This window comes from Anas platyrhynchos, chromosome 5, assembly GCF_047663525.1.
Source record: "Anas platyrhynchos isolate ZD024472 breed Pekin duck chromosome 5, IASCAAS_PekinDuck_T2T, whole genome shotgun sequence".
Taxonomy (NCBI): Eukaryota; Metazoa; Chordata; class Aves; order Anseriformes; family Anatidae; genus Anas; species Anas platyrhynchos.
Window position 1 is genome coordinate 2664053 of NC_092591.1, and position 19203 is coordinate 2683255.

The 19203-nt window shown below is 46.6% G+C and overlaps 1 long non-coding RNA gene across 5 annotated transcripts in view; it reads right to left on the reverse strand.

The window, feature by feature from the left end:
- The window catches only part of LOC110352246 (uncharacterized), a 66577-nt gene that overhangs the window by 14555 nt on the left and 32819 nt on the right, over positions 1-19203 (reverse strand). For 2 of the 5 annotated variants that reach the window (XR_005266415.2, XR_003497697.3), the window contains exons 3-5: positions 16353-16674; positions 14013-14147; positions 11904-12762 (exon numbers count right to left, since the gene is read on the reverse strand). This is a non-coding gene — a long non-coding RNA (uncharacterized lncRNA). Of the gene's footprint in view, positions 1-6644; positions 6802-11903; positions 12763-14012; positions 14148-16352; positions 16675-19203 lie in introns of those variants that run through there. The other 3 variants (XR_003497695.3, XR_011809385.1, XR_011809386.1) reach the window with 3 other exon arrangements.

The following is a 19203-nucleotide window of genomic DNA, read 5'->3' on the forward strand; positions in this document are numbered from 1 at the left end:
ATAGCTTATCACTTAAAGACATGAAGGATTCAGGGCTTTGCAATGCTTTTTGCAACTCAAAGCCATGTTTCCAGAAGCTAAATCTCTCTGTGGGCATCTTGATCTTCTTTGTGTCAGGGTCTCTGCAGCTTACCAGTTCTCACCCCTCCTTCCAGCAGCCCCTAAATCAGACCGTCAGTTCTCCTTCCCCTGGGGAAGGTACAAAATGCAAAGTACAAAATTCTCCCCTTGCCACCAGAATTAACCCCTTCAAGGTGTGTGCCCCTTGGTATTAGCTATGGGACTCCCAAAACCCCAACCTTGCAACTGCCCGACCCAGCTGCATCCACACCTAAGGGCTGAAATGGGGGAATATGTGCACGAGCCATCACCTCAGCACGGAGCACCAAAGCCAAACAGATTATCAGGGCTTTGCACCAGCTGATGGCACAGGCAGTTCTTCCTTCCCTTATTTCTTCCCAGGGAATATTTGGAAGACAGGAAGCAGGATGATACTTCAGCTTTAAATAGAAAAGTCAGCTTCTTCTTCCAGCACGTAGGGAACCTTGCAAAACTCTCAGGGATTTGCACCAAGACAGGGATCCCATATGAGCAAATGCTGCTTAGCACAATCACGGTTATATCCCTGCCGCTGCCAATATATCACTTGTGAGGGACTGAGCTAGCTTCACACTTGGCACAAAATCCCTAAGAGAAACTGAGCTCCACCCAAGGAAACCCAGCTTGGAGATGAGACTGCCACCAGTTCACCCCAGCTCAGACATCCAGCATCTCCTGCTGCTCCCTGCAGGTTCAGGTGGCATTGGCCCTTAAAGAAATCAAATGCCCAGGGGCAATACATGCCACAAAGAGCTATTTCTTTCCCAATATAAAACTATTTCAGCTATATAATTATTTCCAGTATTTGACCAGAATTAACTGCAGACATAGTGGCACACACTCACCATCAGCCATTTTCTAGCTTCAGTGCAGGCACTCAGACCACATTGTTGTCGGTGCAGTTCCCTGCCTTGACCTTGTATCCCTAAATTGGCATGTAATGTGCCAATTTACATGTGGATGGGCTGGTAGCTTCATAAGGAGCCGTGCCACACACTGTGGTGTCTGGAACACCAGTGTGTGCAGTGACACACTGCTCAAGGTGAGGTTTCCTTTCCATTTTGCCACCAAAGGAGAAGGAGCAGCCCCCAGGAAGCCCTCTAGACTGTGCTCACCATGACCCCAGGGTGTTGGCCACACGTCTTCCAGCCCACAGCAGATCAGGGCTGCAGCACTTGCTACTCAAAACTCTTGTAACATCCATCTTCAGCAAAGCACCCACCACAAACCAGCTTTGTCGATCCTGCGGTCTCCCTGAGCTAAAGGTCACTTTACTACATGCAGCAAGAAGAAATTTGGCTGTGATTTAATGTCAAGAATAGGGGTCAGGGCTCCTGGATTTCTGTTTCCAGCTCTCACAGAAATTCGGGATGTGCCATAAACAAGACATTTGTGCCTAGTTGTCTGAGCGCCCACACAGAGACCGAGAGACTTGCAGAGGCTCAGCGCTTCTGCAAACCATACCCTTGCTTTGTACCTCCAATAATCCAGCCGAGCGCAGCATTGTGCTGCCTCAGCAGGAACACAGAGCCTTTTCAAGGCTTGTAAAGCTCCAAGATCATCTTTAAGAAAAAGTGGCACAGAGCAGTCATGCTTACACACCACGCAACATCCTCAGGAGCCTCCTCACAGACCTTCACCCCCAGCTTTGCCCTCCAGCACCAGCCACGAAGCCTTGCCACAGCGCAGGAGCTGCAGTTGTTGATGGTAACCCCAAATTTTTCTTTTTTCTGCTTACAAAGCTGGGCAAATGCTGTTAATTATGAATTAATATTCACATTGAGTGCCTGGAATTCCTGGGTATGTCTTTTCTGGGCTGGCAGCGACAGCTCCGTGACGGTGATTCACTCAGACACGGCTGAGCGTGCTGCCAGCAGTGCCCAAGTTCAGCTGCTGCTGATGCAGAAGTGATTCACATCTCTGATGTTGCTGTCAGACAGAGGGATACAAACTTGTGCAGCAAGAGAACAAATACCATGAGTCACCCTTTCTTCTTTCTCTTGGAGACATTTGTTCAGTGCTCTTAGCCTAATTGCGCTTGGACTTCTACACGTAGCATTTGGAAATACAGATGGATGAGTTTTGTTCTCTGACGACTTCAGCCCTGCCCACTGCTCCTCCCGTGGTGGGCTGGAAATGGCACGAGCACGAAACCTGTGGGCATGGCAGCATCTTCACCTCAAACTGTGTGCTCTCATCAGCTCTATGTGCATTTAATGACCTTATATTGCTTAACACTCACATTCAAAATATATGTCAGGTTCTCAACATCTGTGGCATCTGTTCTAGACACCATCACACAGATAACTATATGGGGAAAAAACAACACAGTTCTCTTGTGACTGCCATAAAGTCTCCTAAAAACTCAGATATTTCCATGGGGGCAAGTCAGGTAATTACACAGCTAGGAGGAGGTGGATGGGGAGGTGTAGATGTACAGCACATCTGTACTGCACAAACCCATCCTGCCCCAATTTATAGCCGTGCAGTCATGCTGCTCACATCACAACCAGTGCTCAGCTCAGTGGAGGCTGAAACCTACAGGCACCCTTGAAAACCCCCGTCTGTGTATGGCCTGATGCTCAGAACTGATAGTTTCTGCTTTCAAAAATATTTAAACCACGGGACTGATCCCTTGCACAGATGCACAAAGATGCTGGAAGGATAAAACACAGCTAATAAATCAAGGCAAATGCAAACGAGCTAAATGGCTCCTTCAGAAACTTTCTCCAGTCCTAAATTTCCATAACCTAGTGAAGAGGAGTTCATGCCAGCACTTCCATTAAAAGGGATATCATAAACAAATTCTTGTTTGAGGCAGGTTTTCTCCTTTTACTGTTTCACCATGATCACTATTCGTAGCCCACTTCTCACCTTCCAGGCACATTCATTCTCAGCTCTTCTTGTGATGTAAGCGATTATTAGTCTCATTTTATGGATGAGGAAAATGAGGTAGAGAGGTTAATTGATTCAACCATAGGCCCAGCACTATAGAAACTTAAAAAGATACAGAGAGATGTTTTACATTTATTAGTTTTAATACCCTCTCAGTCCTGAAGAGTTGGACTTGGGATAATTAAGGCAACTGGCTTTAACAGGCAGCGATGTGCGAGGTAGAGAACCGAGGCAGCTCTTCAAAACCACTATAAAAACACTTCAAAAACAACTTTTCTCTGCTGTACATGCACATACAGGACGGGGAGCTCTTTATCCCTGCTCATTTGGGATCACAGATCCAACCTGCAGCTCCTGACAGGCTTTCCCTGGAGGACATGGGAAAGCCCTGCCTGGGCACGGAGCCCTGCAGGGAGGCATCTCCTGCACTTCTCAATGGCCAGAGTGCTCCCCAAAGCACACTTGTGTGGTACTTGGAGATATCTCATCTAATAATCCCATTAATTCACGTTGTTCTTTTGTGAACTGTGTTGTGTCAGCTAAGCCTTGCCATCTGAAAATCATAATTTCCTGCATAATCCAGTGTGTGTGCACCATTACTGAAAAGCACCTGGAGAACTTCTTAACTTCAGATTCTTAAAAACAATTTGTGTTTTAATGCAGAGATTCCCAGAAGAGCAATTGAACAGAGATAACTTTAAAAAAAAATAAATCAAACTAATCATAAGCTAAAAGCAAGCTGGCTTAACGGCTGATTTTCTCCAGCTGCACCCACTGCATGAGAAAAAACTCATAGAAACCTAGGGACAAGACAATAGGGCTGCCTGGCTAACATCATGCTGTGAAACTGGTTGGGCTTAGGCATCCTTTGGGTCCCAAATAACTACACAAGTTGGCAGCAATGACCCAAAGCAAGAGAAACCTGTTTGTCTTATTCCCTTGTTCCCTGGACTCTGCTTTTGATCACTGCCAAAAACAGGACTCTGTTAAAGACGCCACCCACCACCACTAACCCCAATCAAATGTGGTCAATCTCCTGCTTTTGTGTTATATTATGAAATCGGTCTGCTGGTAAAACACAGAAACGGGCAGCCAACACATTTGCCACCCACACTGCGTGGTTCAAGCAAGCTACCACTACCAAAATCCCTAGTTAGAAGGGAACCATAGATGGCCAGCGGCGGTCAGACCAAAACAATAAGTTTTCTGAACAAAGATACCAAAAGCCCTAGGACTTACTGTTCTGGATAAACACACAACCCATTTCACCTCCTCTCTTGAACTGCCTGCATGAGTAACTTCAACTTCTTACATGTAAGAATAACTTAGAAGAGTAACAAACATTCCTGCTCAAATAACACACAGCGTGCCTAGAGAAGCTTGCAGGCTGCCTCCTATCCTTAAATTCGGAAGAAGAAGCCAAGTACATGCGTTTTTGCCTCTTCTTAAGCACAGAAATGAAATACAGCCCCCGTGTACAGATAATAATAAGCTACTTGAACTCAGCAACAGCCTCCTGCTGTTCTCCAGACCTCTGAAGGGACCGGCACAGCACACGGCTGAATGGCCACTGGTGCTATTAAATTATTTCTGTTAAATACCTCTATTCGAGGCCATCAAAGGCAAAGTGCCTCTAATTGGACTGCACTGGGGTGCTTTAAACACATGGTCCTGGTGAGATCTGAAGCAATCCAAGCAGAAGGAGAACATCCTCCCCAGGGAGCTCACGTAGGGAACCATCTTGCACCAGGCAGAGACTCAACATGGCAAGAGACAGAGCATCCCTTAAAAGTGTACGGGATGATTTGCAGAGAATGGCCACTATACTTTCATAATTATGGGGTTTCTGAGACATTACCACCTACCTTCTCATCACAAGCTCTGCAATAAATAAATTTCATGGTGCCTGCCCCACTGCCCCAAGTCAGTGCTCCCCTGTATTTTGAAGACACGGTTGCCACCTGATAAGGATTCTGGTTCCCACTAATTATCCCTTGTAATGAGCCTTCATGAAATTTAATTTCTTTAATGCTTTTCTCTAATCTGACAGATTTGGACAGTCCAACATTTGGCTCTGTGTCAGCATTTATTAGAATGCCTACTCTTATTTTAAAAGAGAAACGCCCAAGAAAAACAACAGTGATGTTCCAAAACAAATACAACCTTGACAGAAATGGCTTGGAGCAAGGCTGTTAGGATGCCAAATCGGAGCAGGTCCAGTTTTGAACGAGAGCACCACTTCTCCACCACAGCAGATCCGCCTTTTCCTAAGCCATTCCGACAGCTCACCCCATCTATCCTAACAGATTCAGTCTGCAGTAGGTACAACGATGGCATTGATGACCACACGTTGCATTAATTGAGCACGTTTCTCTCTCTGCCTGGCTGTGATGAGCACCTCTGCATCTCCATCAATGCCTCGACCAACCCCTGCATCAGTGAGCCCCTTTGCACCCCTCATCACATCAGAACAAGTATTTCATTCATCAGGCAAATGAAGGAGCTTAATCCAGCATCTGAGCACTGGATTATTTTTTCTTTTAATATGTATTTTAACTGGAGTGCCAGGCACAGGGCTGATGAGGTCTGCCAGGTTTCATTTGGGGCAGGGGGGCAGCACAGCCACCAACAGGGAGTGTTACCCTGCCTGCTGCAATACACGACTGTCAAAGACCATACTTGCTTGATGCTTAAATTATTAATCCATTCTCTCCAGGTTTGTTATCAAATCATCTCAATTGTTTTGCAGTTTATTAAAAATGTCCTGCACATCTGGTCTAATCAGCCAGAGGAGAATTGCCCAATTTGCCTGTCAATAGCAATCCCAGGCTATCAGCTTGGTAATCGCAGCACTTTCCACCTCAGCAGCTCCCATGAAGGGTGCTTTAATCACTGCTGATGCAGAAGGGACTCCCCCAAGCACTATAAGCCATCACGCCACTCTCCATAGGGCCTTTTGGGGTGGAAAAACGCAGCCCAGCAGATGGAAATCCATCAGCATCAGCAGTGCTTTGGTTAAACGTCCACCTGCGTCTGCCTTCACACACTGACCCCAGCTCCATTCCTGGGACATGGGGTATTGGACAAAGACTCACGGCACCACCTTTCTTACACACCACAAAACCCCTGAAGTCTGGAATTTCAGGTGCTTACATGTAAATCCATGAAAGCCTCGCAAAGACAATGACCCAAGGAGGTCCATGCTAAGGATAAGCCACCCAAAGGAGAAGACAACTTCTTCCTGGTACCTGGCTGGCCCACAGCAAGGGGCCATAGCCTGTACGAGTCTTTTCTTCTCACCAGGGAGAACCTCATCTTTTCTTACATATTCTCAACCAGTTCCCAGACTTAAAATTTCCTCAATGCTTTGAAGAGTTGACTTGTGTTAAATACAAGCATAAGGAGTTGGTCCTGGGAAAAGGACAGGGGAAACGTGGTGCTCCTGCTTGCTGCACTGGTGTAGAACCAAAACCAAGCTACTGGACATGAGGATCCACCTCCCTGCTTGAACCACGAGTGTGCTGCCCGAGTCTTATCCATTAATCCAAGACCTTCTTTAAGTTTGAGACAAGGAGTTATCTGAGAGAACTGATGCAGAAATATTTAAAGATATCTGTTTTCCGCATATGTTGTTGGCATATGCACAGCAGTTATTTTACAACAGAATTACCTGAGACAACTCCGTAGCATGCACAGAATTAGGCATAGCAGGCACAAAAGGAGCCAGCTCCGGAGAAAGCAGGTGCAGAAGCAGCTCGCTCCCTGCGCTGATGAAGGGCTACAACATCACAACAAGTCACTAAGTACCTGCAAGTCAGAAATGGTCCATTATTTTCAATGAACAATTTAATTCATTAAACACAGCGTTTCTCTTTCTGCTGCTGAATGCTCTGCCATCAGATGATGATGCTTTTAAGCATGATTGCTGTTTACAATTGTCCAGAAAGCCTGTTGCTCCCACACTCCACGTTTCTCATTATTCTCCCTCCTGTAAGAGTGTCACTCGGTGGGCAGGTTATTCTTCCCCAGCTGCATATTTTGAGGAAGAGGATTTATGAAGTGCCAAAGACCGGCAATTATGAGCAATTGTAAGGATCTGTTCTAGATCTAAGGTATAATAAGAGCTGTAAAAATAGCCATAAAAACACACTCTGTGTGACACCTCCTGTGTTACTGAAAGGGCTTTTGCCTTCTGCGGCAGAAAACCTCACCTCCCCAGAGTGTATTTGCTCAGGCCACTGTAGCACAGCTCAGGGACTAAGGAGGTGACAGATGTGGCTCGGAGGGGTGGATGAAGAGCTCGTGTCACACTTGGTGAGCTTGAGCCAAGAGCTGGATGCCTATGAGGAGATACTAGAGAGACAGGCAAGGACTTGATAGAAACAGAGGGAGCAGCCTGGACTGCAGCAGGTTGGTGAAATATCAGCGTCAAGAGATACAATTTGTACTGGAGGAGTGGATAATTCATGGACTTGTGACTGGAGATTGGCAACACAACACTGAAAACATGGAAGAAATCTTGCAGATTTTGAGGTAGGAAGCAGACCGGGAGCAGAAAGCATCCTGAAAGTGAGGAGAACTTTCTAAAAAGCACAACAATCCCCAGGCCTTGCGGCCACCCAGGATCTCTCAGTGCTGGCTACTGTGGGAGCACAAGGCAAAAAATCTTGTGCTTTTAGGGTTTCCTCAAAGTTCCCTGCTGAGCTAGGCTAATGGACACACAGATTGACTGACCATTGCCAAAAGAGCCCTGTAAGAGCTATGTAAGTGTACTCCAAAGAAAATAGGAACACTCTGACATCTATTATTTAGTGACTTGATATATATATATATATATGCACACACACACACATATATATATATCATGGTTTTCAAAGCAAAACAGTGACTCAGTCGGCCAGAGTAGGTCCCAAATAAAAAAAAAAAAAAAAAACTGACAAAGAATTAAATTCAAAAGCCAATTATCTATGGGGCTATTCTGGATTTCTTCAGTTTCTTTGGCCTTCAGAGAATGTATGATTGTACAGCAAAGGACTCATAAATCAAAGTGAAGGTCGCAAGTACAAATACCTCTGTCCTCAGCACGTCACCTGAGTCATGGACAGCCAGGCTGGTGACAGAGACCAGACCCTATCAACTCGAGTCCTTTTAGGCATTATTCTTTGCAAATTATATCAGATATCCATGGGGATTGTATGATGAGTAGCCTACCTCGGCAGGGTGCAGGGCTCTGACACAGGAGGTTATTTCCATGAATTTATCTTTTACGTGAAGCCAATTAATCATCCATTAAGAACTGCAGATGCATGCAAGTTGAAAGCACACAGAAAATACAATGGGCAATGCAGCCTTTAAAAGACCAGAGGGAGAGCTGAGCTTTTCAGGGTTCTGAGAAATGCCTTTTTTGATGAGGGGTATTCAACACCGCACTTCTAATTTGGGGGATTTGGGGTGGGGCAGCAACAGGACAGGATAATTCTGCCCTGTGCCCATCATGTGGTAGAAGCTAGTTCAACTCCCCTATATCCGGAGCAGAAAATAAGTGCAGGCACTTAAACAAGAAAGAGTTATCAGTGTAGATGCTCTGCAGGATCCAGCCCTTGGATATGACAAAAAGAAGTTTCCTAGTTTGTTTTCAGTTAAGGATGGGTAAACAGTCATCATAGAATGGTTTGGGTTGGAAAGAACATTAAAGATCATCTAATTCCAGCCCCTTGCCATGGGCCCACTAGGTCAGGTTGCTCAAAGCCATATCCAGCCTGGCCTTGAACACCCTCAGGGATGGGGCATCCACAGCTTCTTCGGGCAGCTTCAAAACCCTCAAAGTAAAGAAATTCCTCCTTATATCTAATCTGAACCTACCCTTTTTCAACTAAAGCCATCACCCCTTGCCCTATCACTCCACCCCGTCACACAGAGTCCCTCCCCATCTGTCCTGCAGCCCCTTTAGGCCCTACCAGGCCACTGTGAGGTCTCCCGCAGCCTTCTCTTCTCCAGGCTGAACACCCCCAGCTCCCTCAGCCTGAGAAGTTACACGCCAGGCTCGGACAAGGTGTGAACTTGGTTTCTCTATAACCCTTACGGTTTCATAACAGCCACATTGCAGAAACAGACTCATCATCCCACCCAAGCACATAAAGGTTCCAATAATGACAAGAAAACTAAAACCCTTAATCTCTTCCTCCTCCTTCTCTTTGCTGCCCATCCTATCCCTACCAGAGCTGGAAGTCTGCAGGAGCAGAGATGGCAGCGTTTTGTGGCAGTCTGTCACTTTCTGCTAATCTGCCAGTGCTGAAAATCATTTTAAATCCATTCCTGTCTTTTTGCATTTGCATAACTGTCTAGAAAGAAAACTCTAAAAAGGCAGAGCCTGATTTAGTGTGAATGAACATGTCATAAAACATTTCCAACTCTGCAGCACTTATGTAAATCTTTCATGATTTAAAAGTTGCCAAGTTACCAATACTGTGAGTCTTATAAAGTACTGGCCTTCACGCTCAGGGTATACAGAGAGATGATTTCAAGTCAGGCTTCCCTTCCCAGTAGCTATGTTTGTTTCTCCCAGAAAATAAAAATGTTATACATGGAAATTATTTGCATTCATCTTCAGTGCCGAAATAGATTTTGGGAAGGTTGAAAAATGCATTGACAGTTTTGGTGAAGAACAAGGATGTTTATCAAGGTGTTTTTCTGTTTGGAAGGGAGTTATGGTAAAAAATGTTTTTGTTTGGTGCATTTAGAACAAACAACCTCAAAGCACATCTACATCTTCCTCTCCTGAGCACCTGTGTGGGGCCGCAGGGATGCTCTAACCCCTGTGGGCTGCCCAGTCCCAGCCTGGGGTCAACTTCTGCCACCAGCCATTGCAAGAAGGACCTGAAGCTCTTCTGAACAGAAGATGTCAAAGGAAATCTGTCCATAAACCGCAGTGCAACATCTGTGAACCCCAGCTTGACCTCTCCTGTTTGCCAGGCTCTCAACCCTACTGTTGTGGAGGAGCACCACGCTGCAAAGAAACCTGGCAGCAGCCTTCACCCTGCAGCAGTCCCCAACGCTGCCCACTCAATATCAAAGTGCTGTGACCACAGCAAAACACAACTATGCCTCAAACAGAGGCACCCATCCATGTTGGACATCACACTTTGGGATCACACAGGCGCTACATGGGGTGAACAAGGGGATGTGCCTTACCTCACACCCTGAAACAGCCATCTCTGCCCCCAGAAGCAAATAAAAGGGTTTTGGCAAAGGAGCTCCCTTCCCACCCTTAGGCCAGGAGCAGCCCTTACCCTAAAACAAGAGCCTTAGCCTTCTCCTCACAAAGAGGGTGGCTCAATATGCTTTCTCCCACCCCATCACTCTGCACTTTTTTCACTTTTCCAAGAACACACCTTTTTCACAGGCATCCCTCACCTCAGATGCTTGCTGCAGGATTTATTTATAAGAACGATTCTTTTCCCTCAAATTGGCAGAACACCTCTGGCAGAGGAGCTGGGAGATCTCAGAGACGGATTTCCCAGGGAGATTTCCCACAGCAAGAACTACCTCTGCTCCTGAATAGAAGATGATCGCGGGCTCTAAAGTTTCTCTCAGCACTTGAAGCGTGAGTGATAACAGACAGCTTTGCTTCACATGCCAGTGCAGCAGTATCAGGGAAATCGCCGTAGTCCCCTCTAAGAGAAAAATGCAAGCTGCCAGCACAGTTTGTTTCCTTTAGCTCCCAAACATTGTCAGCGTAGGTCCATCAAACCCTATTACCAGCTCCTAACCCAACCAACGTTACAGCCTCAAAAATCCCCGCTCCTTGCACGACGTGCATTAGGATGTGGAGAATCTCTGCTTTATGCCTCCGAAGATTTATTAGAGAGACAAGGTTTTCAGAAGGAAGCAGCACCTCGTATTTAATCAACTGGATGCAGCTGAAAGTGTAATGAGTACACTCACAGGCCCAGAAGCTTCTTTTCAAGTGTGACACAGGCTGAAAACCTCAAGCTAAGCACAGATTAGGAACAATTGCTCCAGGTTTAAGTTAATTGTATAAACCAATTAGGCAATCTAAGGGGAAAATGCACCTGTAACAGAGCACAGAAATGGTGAGCACCCTTCCTGCAGTACAGGGAAAGGCAGGAAGTTAGCATATGTGATACTGAAAAAGCTCAGGGTGGAGGAAAAAAAAAAAAAAAAAAAAAAAACACTGTCTTGAAGTCAGTATCTCACTTGAATTTAGAACGTTTTATATTCAGAGCTATAAATTTTTACCTCTCCGGATGCCTTCAGAAGGTTTTATAGCTCTATTTTGAAGAATAAGCTGCAAGTTCAAGTGTTTGTCTTTCTCATGTAGGTATTCCCACTGGACTGGGGTCATCAGGAGGTTTACTTCAGCTCCTATCACACCATACTCCAGCACTGCACTGAACAAAGTCTCTCAACAGCCCCTGGGAAGAACAGGAACCCAGCTGGCCACACCACAGTGCAGGAGCACAGAGCAGGGGGCTCCTTGCCCCTTCCAGTGCCCCCCATTTTTGGGTAAGTGCTCAGCTGGGAATAGCCATGAGTTTGTTTCCTACGTGAACACTTGCCTCGAATCAGTGCGGTTTAAATATAACCTACAATGCATTTGTTCCACCTGTTGTCAATCTCAGAAAGTTCTGTGAAATCCTCCAGAGATTCCTCTTTAATAAGTTTATTGACTTTATGCCAGAAGCACCACCGAAAACAGAGAACGGGGTCTATTTAAGTGAGACAGATTTCACAGCAGAGCAGCTAAAAATAAAGCCCAGAATAGGAAACAAAAATGTTTTCAGCATAAAGGAGCAGGCTCACCATAAACATTTTTGAAGCAGGATCCTCTTCACAGCCAGCAGCCCTCCTGCCACCCAGGCAGCACGGAGCGGGCTGCGGTTCGGTTCAGCCCTGTAAAGGATGCTCTGCTCCTTACAAGCACTGCAGAGTTCTCCATGAATGCAGTCAGCAGCAGCAGCTGCTCCTTTTACTCCAACAGCATCTGCTCCCTGGATAGACCATGGATACCCTACCCCCAGAGAGCAGGGCTGTCTTGTAGAGAAGCCATCCTTATGCTTTTTGACAGCATTGCATTACTTTAAAGACAAGGAGGTTGATGCAACGTGTAGGCAACCACTTCTGCACACACAGCCAGGACTTGATTTCCCCCACCATGCCCACAGGAGATGCATTACTTAGGCACATTTCCTACAGCATCACAGCAAACGGTGTCCTGCTGCCCAATAAAATGGGAGCCTCACAAACGAGCAATCTGCTAGGATCCTGTTCTCCCATTCAGGTGCTGTTTCTCAGAATTAACGACATCGTATCTCAGGGCCAAACAGCACAGCAGCTACCAGCAGGGACAGAGAGACAGGCAGGAGCACAGCAAGAGCAAACAGTCACTTAATCTTTGTTTCGTTGGTAACCCCGGGTTAAAAAGACAACAAATATCAGGTTCACGCAGGCAAAAGCAGCCTCGGGCATGTGCCACCTGCGTCCCCAGCACACCTGTGCTGCTAAGCACATGGCAGTGCTGTTAGTGCTCTGTGTGCTCACCCCATCCCCTCACACCAACAGGATCCAGGCTGAGCCCATCCAGCTGGGGCCAGGCAGGACACACAGACCCTGAGGAGGTGCCAGCAATCCTTCTCCACAGGCTCTGCCTTATCACTGACTGGAAAACACCAAGGTTTTGACATCAGCTTCAACAGCACAGGTTCAGCGTTTCCCTCTCCTTTCCAACAAGGAATCGGTGCAGCCCTTCTGATACAATGGAGAAAAAAAAATGAAAAAGAGTTCAGAAGAACTGTGAAAGGACAGATGCTAAAACTCATTTTATTTTGCAGCTTGCAAAACCAGTGCAAGATCAGCAATTGTAGGTGCTGGCTTCAAGACAGCTGAGCACTGCACCGAGCTATACCCACAGCAATCTTCCCCCCTCCCAGAGGCAGCAGGTGGCAAAGCTGAGTGCCCCAAGTACCTGCTCCCATCCTGCTGGGCCTTCAGAGCTCCACAGATGCTTTTCCAGGTCTCTCCCTGCCCTCATCTTGTCCAGACTGGCTGCTGTCAGCTCTCTTCCTCCAGCATTCCCTTGCTGCTGCCCCCACCATCACATTTGCTCCCCCCCAGACACCTTGCAGTCACCCCAATAACCACCGGCACCTCCCAGCCCCCAAACATCCCCATTTCCACCTCAAAAATCTCTTTTGCCACCATCATAAGTTTAACTTTGCTGCCCAAAAATTCTTACATGGATAAAACCAAATTTCCTGAGGCATGGAGGAAAGCTTGAGCTGCCTTTAAACATCCTATCAGATATCGTATCATACACCATCAGATTGCCAAAACAGGAACAAGACGGGTTTGGGATACCCACAGAATGCATTAGTATGGTACTGGTGTGTATTACAACGACGCAGTTACAAATACAGAATTTGCCAAAGGTTTGAGTTACCTTCCTTGATTGAGAACTGCAAAGAAGAAAAAAAAATGAAGCCTGTTTCCAGCCAAAGGGCAATAACCCACGGCTGCACTTTCCGAGCAGGCCGATTCCCTGTTATATTACATTCCTGTGGCTGCATGCTGAGACACGTCGCATTATATTAAAAACAACAAAACCTGCAATCTGTTTCCAGACCAGACATCAATAAAAACCACCGTAACAATCAGCACTCCGGGTACCTGTGAGAAAATTGATAATTTAGTACCTCCAAAGAGCTCTTTCCATTAGAAAGACACCGGTAAAAACAAAACCAAACAGCATCTCCAAATGCGCTCACTTCAGAGCTTTTTGCAGGACGCGGGGATGAGAACAACCAAATGGATCTGGAAACGGGGCTGCCCCCTTGTGCCCTGTAATGGGGAGGACAGGCCAAGTGACAAAGACATTTGGAAAACTAGCCCAGGTTCAGACACAGCGTTACCCATGCCTAAACACAAGGGAAGATGACACTTGTCCTTCAGCTTGGATTAGTCCCCAAATCCGAAATTAAGTTCCCCACGCAGAAACTCACTGTTTTGTGGCCCTTTTGCTGCTTGGCTCACTGCAGACACCTCCAATGGAGCTACCTGGATGCCAGCTGCCTTCCAGCAAAGAGCTGTAATGGACCAACGGGGCCATGTGCAGAGGTGCAATATGGCACTAGTGCCTGGAGGGAAGAAAAAAAAAAAAAAAAAACACAACTTTAATCCCAAAGCGACGCTGGTGAATGATGCTGTGAACAGTCCCCTGCCTACTGGCACCTACCTCAAGAGAACAAGCTCACAAAGACAGAGGATGCCCGTTCAATTTGCTGCTGTGTGAGGTATGATCTACAGCCTACTTCAATTAGCACAGTCCTTTGGAGGAAATTTGACTGCAAAGCAATGACAGTGATGCTGGTTGCCACCTACCGCCAACTGCCCTTCCCATCCTAAAACTTAGCCTTACCTCTTTCAAAGAAGTGCAACTGAAATCACTGGGAATTTCCACACCCAAAGCATGCTCCAGGAGGTGCCTCGTAAGTCTTTGATATGCAGCACTGGTAAAGTTCAGTATCTAGCAGTAAAAGTATTTCTGCAAGGCAAGCTAACCGGTCCTCCACACCCTGCTCTCTTTGCATTACAGCATTATGGGAGAGCTGAAAACTGGACCACAGACAAGTTATGCCCAGTAAGATGAGGGAAGGTTTCCCTCCAGCCCCCTTAGCTCCAGTACCTTGAGGGAACCAGCCTCCTGCTGCCAGCACAAGCTCTCCTCCAAACTCTTGGGCTTGAGGCTCACCAACTCACACCCTTTTCAATGACCAGCACATGAGCTACCCCGAGATAACACCAGGGTAACCAAACACCAGCTCACCTCCCTCTGGAGCAGGTACCTGTGGTCAGGAAGGGTTGCTCCTTTGGCTAATGGCTCACCACATCCTGCTGGAGCAACTAATCCAAGGCCACATTTGTGCTAATAGCCCTAACCCTGGACACAGGTTTAATTTGTTTAACATTAAATTTAAGGCTTCGGGGGCCTCCATAATGAATTTCATTAAACAGAAAAATTCTATAATGTAGTATTTTATGATTAATTAACTGTGCATAAAAATGGTAATTATAATTATGCTCATAATTCCACACTCTCGTGTCATTATCGTAATAATTGATCAAAATGTTTTACCCCACAAGCATTTTTAAAACTGCAGTGCAAGAGCAAAACCTCTCAAGCCCACACTAAACACAGCTCTCACAGGCAATCCCCAGATGCTGTCTCTTCATCCCAGGACTTCTGATACAGAAGCCTTTTGAACAGCCATGACAGCTTCACCAAAAAAAAAAGCTGTTTGTTATGACGGGTAAGGAGAAAGGGAGATGAAAGTCCATTTGTAGATGGAAAAAGCCTGCTTCTGATCAGGACGCAGTCGAGGAACAGACTGCAGTTTCACTTTGAAAATGGCCAGGTGCCCTACTTTTCTGCTTTCTGTGCATGGCTTCTGATCACAGGCTGCATCAAAAGCACCTATTGCCTGTTTTTGAAGATAATGGAGATTAGACAAGGGAGATCAAACAGATTGGATAGGCAGCTGAATAATTATCCCCCTACCTTTAGACTTGCATCACATCACAGCCAGGGATTAGAAAAATGCTTCGAAAAAGAGGTGGAAAAGTATTACTGACCTAAACTGCCATAGGTGTAGCCTAGGAATAGAGGGATTAGACAACTGCCTGTAGCAGCCAGAACTGAATTCTCCTCATTTCAGCTATCTGCTCCAAGCCCCATAAGAGAAAATGTTCTTGAATGGTTCAGCTGTCTCTGCTTTGGGCCTGACTCTCCTCAACAACAGTTCTTTTGGAGTTCTGATCATGCCAGCCTTCGCCTGTGTCATTCCTTATATCTGCTAGCATCTCTTCTGCTGTTCTGGATGATTTTGCTTAGAAAATGATAATATTTTCCAACATCTTCCCTATGGCTACAGTGGCATGGGTCAACCATTCCCTAATTTCTACCAGAACTCTGGTCACAGAAATGGGGGAACGTTATATTCACTGGCTTTAATAATTCACAATAGGTGTCAGCCTTCTGGAATATCCCAAACATGGCCAGAAAATAGGACGTTTTCACGACCCGGCAGCCACAGCTTGTTAGGGCCACACAGAGCTTTAACTGCATGTTTTGCAGCCAGTGTGATTGTCACTTCAGCAAATCCCTTGCCGCAGAGAGACAGCAAAGCAAGTTTTGAAAGCCCGCAAGTACAAACAAAACCTAGAGTCTTCCAAAACTGACATCACAGAGCACATTTCTTTTTTTCCTCCTCACCATGTCTAGTTTACTTTTCTACATTCCTCTCCCTTCAAGAATCTGCTTTTCCTCTGTGAGAGCTTTTTACCTCTGATCATTTCCAGAGCCGGCTGTGCCAGCCTCCTGCTTTCTTCTTCTCCCTGTGTCTTTCTGCTTCTCCAAGCAGTCTTTTAGGATTACCCAAACATATCCTGAGAGCTCAGCATGACAGGGCTGCTCTCCAGCACTCCTTCACATCACACCCACTGCTCCCTCTCCTGCTGGCTTCCAGGAGGCTCTCTGGTCACTACGATGCTGTGGCTGTCCCACAAAGAGCAACAACGTTGGTGTGACAATCCTTCTTGCTGCCTTCAACACGTGGATGAGGTATTTGTGGATGAGGTTTTGGGGTAGGTACAGCCCTGGGATTCCTGTGGAGAGATTGTTAATGAAGTCAGCAGAGAAAAGGCTTCTTTGTGTTCCCTACCAGCCACATTCGCCACCCTCCCTCATCCCCAGCACACTGAGGCCAAGGCACGGGGTCTGTTTGTGTCACCTCTTGGCACTGGAAAGCAGCAAGTCCCAATGCTAAGGTGATTGAGGGACCTCCCGGCAGGCTTTGGCTGTCTGTGGATAGGACCAATTTATTGAGCGAGCTCACAGTCCTGGATACTGGACTCCAAGAGGAGCCTGTCCTTCAGTGAGTAGATGGGTTTTTGCAAGCCCTCACCACCAGCAGATTTATCAGTTCTTCTTGTATCTACTTTTTCCTGTACTTCTGACCTTAATTTCCCCCAGTGTAGCATTCATCTTTACAAAAATAGCTCCTAGACACTTATGTGAGCATCCCAGTTAATTCCAGTTAATTAGTTCCTTCCATTTGCACTGAGCACTCCCCAAAATCAGCTTTCCCCATTGAGGATACCCTTGGTAAACAGATGGAAACAACTCCCACCAGCAACATTTTCAGTCAGCCTTAAAAGATGGAGCAGCAAAATGCACCTGGGGGATTGTGTCTGCACTGCTGAGATGTCGGGAGGCTTCCTGCAGTTCCAGGTGGTGTCAGCTCAGTATAAGAGGGACACTTCAAGTGCCACCAAGCCTGGCACAGCCCTTATCCCTCTGACCCTTCCACCTCCACCCCAGCTGCCTCTCAGGGACCTGCACGAGGCAGTGGATCAGCAAGCAAATCTTGCTGCCTGAAGTATATCCAGATACTTTCCAGAACTAAAATATTTTCAAATGGACGGGGACTGCAGCAGAAGGCCAATGCACCTGCCTGGCCCAGACTTCCTTATCCCTGCAGAGCAATAACCTGGCTTGCACTAAGTTTTTTCCTTTCTCCTCTTTTTCTGACAACAGCCTGCTGCCCAACACAGGTTGGTAGCTATGGCCATGAAGCCCTCAGATATTCGGATGGATAAGGAAGCAGCTGGGCAGTAAGATCTGCCCCTGAGCTGCCAGCCAGGACAGGACACCATCTCCTTTCCTTCTGCACAGGGCAGACCCAAGGACTTACCCAGAGCTCCACTGCTCCATCCCAGAACAATCCTCTCCAGGTGTCTCAGGCCTTGTTATCCCTATGAAGCTTCGTGAAGCAGACACCTGTGGTGGGCTGCATGAGATGAGACATTAATCACTCACTAGGAGGAACAGGAATACCTGTCAAGTGCATTGCAAGGGACCAGGGCATGCTGAGATGATCAGTCAGCAGCAGTAGCACACGCTGGAGCTGTGCTCTACACGCACATCTGGCTATTGCAAGCCTCCAAGAGCTGTCAGACTTCAAGAACCGTGGTGCAAATTGATCCCAGCCTGCATTCAAGAGCATTCAGCAATTCGCTAATATTTTATGTGGCAAAGCTCCCTGCTCTGCATGCTCGCTACAAGTTCTGGAGGATGAAATGTAGAAATATAGTTTAAAAAAATACAGTTAATAGAGAAATACGGGGCAGTTGAGTAGGACTGAAGAACAACCAGTACCAAGCTAAGAGAGCAGTCGCACTCCAGTAAATTTGGGCTAGGCTAGATTTCTGCTTGCATAACAGGAGAGAAATCCAACATGCAGCTCTTCGTAACATTCGTACATCTACCACGCAGGCAAAAAGGAGCAAAGGCCTTCTACTGGCTGTGTTTTCACCAATAAAGTCGTCTTGGTTCCCAAGGACTTGCTCAGGGTACACTTAGGGTTACCACAACTTGGGCAGGACCGAATAGTTCCACACATCCCCGAGCAATGCAGAACTGGAGAAAGCTGCAGCATCTTTTCCCTCTTCTTGAGCTGCCCTTGCTTAGCCCAAAGCTCAGAGTCTATCCAGCAAAATGGGTTTGTTTCATGGAAAAAATGGAATTTGCCTCTTCCACGTCACCACTTGATCATCACGTGCACAAGGTCTTCCTGGGGCTGGACATTCCCCCAGTCTTTCAGAGCTGCTGAACCCTTTCTGCATCACCTAGTTAGTCTGGAAGCATTACACCAAACGTTGTGTGGACATTTGGGCAGAAGGAGACCCTCACTCTAGTTTCTATGCCAATAAACATTGAAGAAATTAACACTGATTAAGCCTAAAAAATTTCTTCTGCCAGTGCCTCATTCAAGGCACTGAATTCCTCAGGATAACAGGACTGGGACAGGAGGGATGGGCCCATCTGCACCTCAGGTCACTGCCCAGGAAGGACACAGCTGCATCCTACACCTTCAGCACACCAAAATGAGCATGAGGGAGGGAAGGCACTCAGACAACCCAGAGCATCTCGGGCAGATAAATGTTAATCCAAGTTATTGGACTCCTGGTAACGCTCAGCCTGTCTGCAGTTGACAGGTCTAATTTCTGTTAACGTCTCACAGCCATAGCTCTGGAGGGTATTTAAGGAATGAGGAGCTGAAAACCAACCCTCCTCCAACACGGAGCTTCTCTCACCCCTGACACCAATCCGACACGAGGACTGTGCTCAGAACT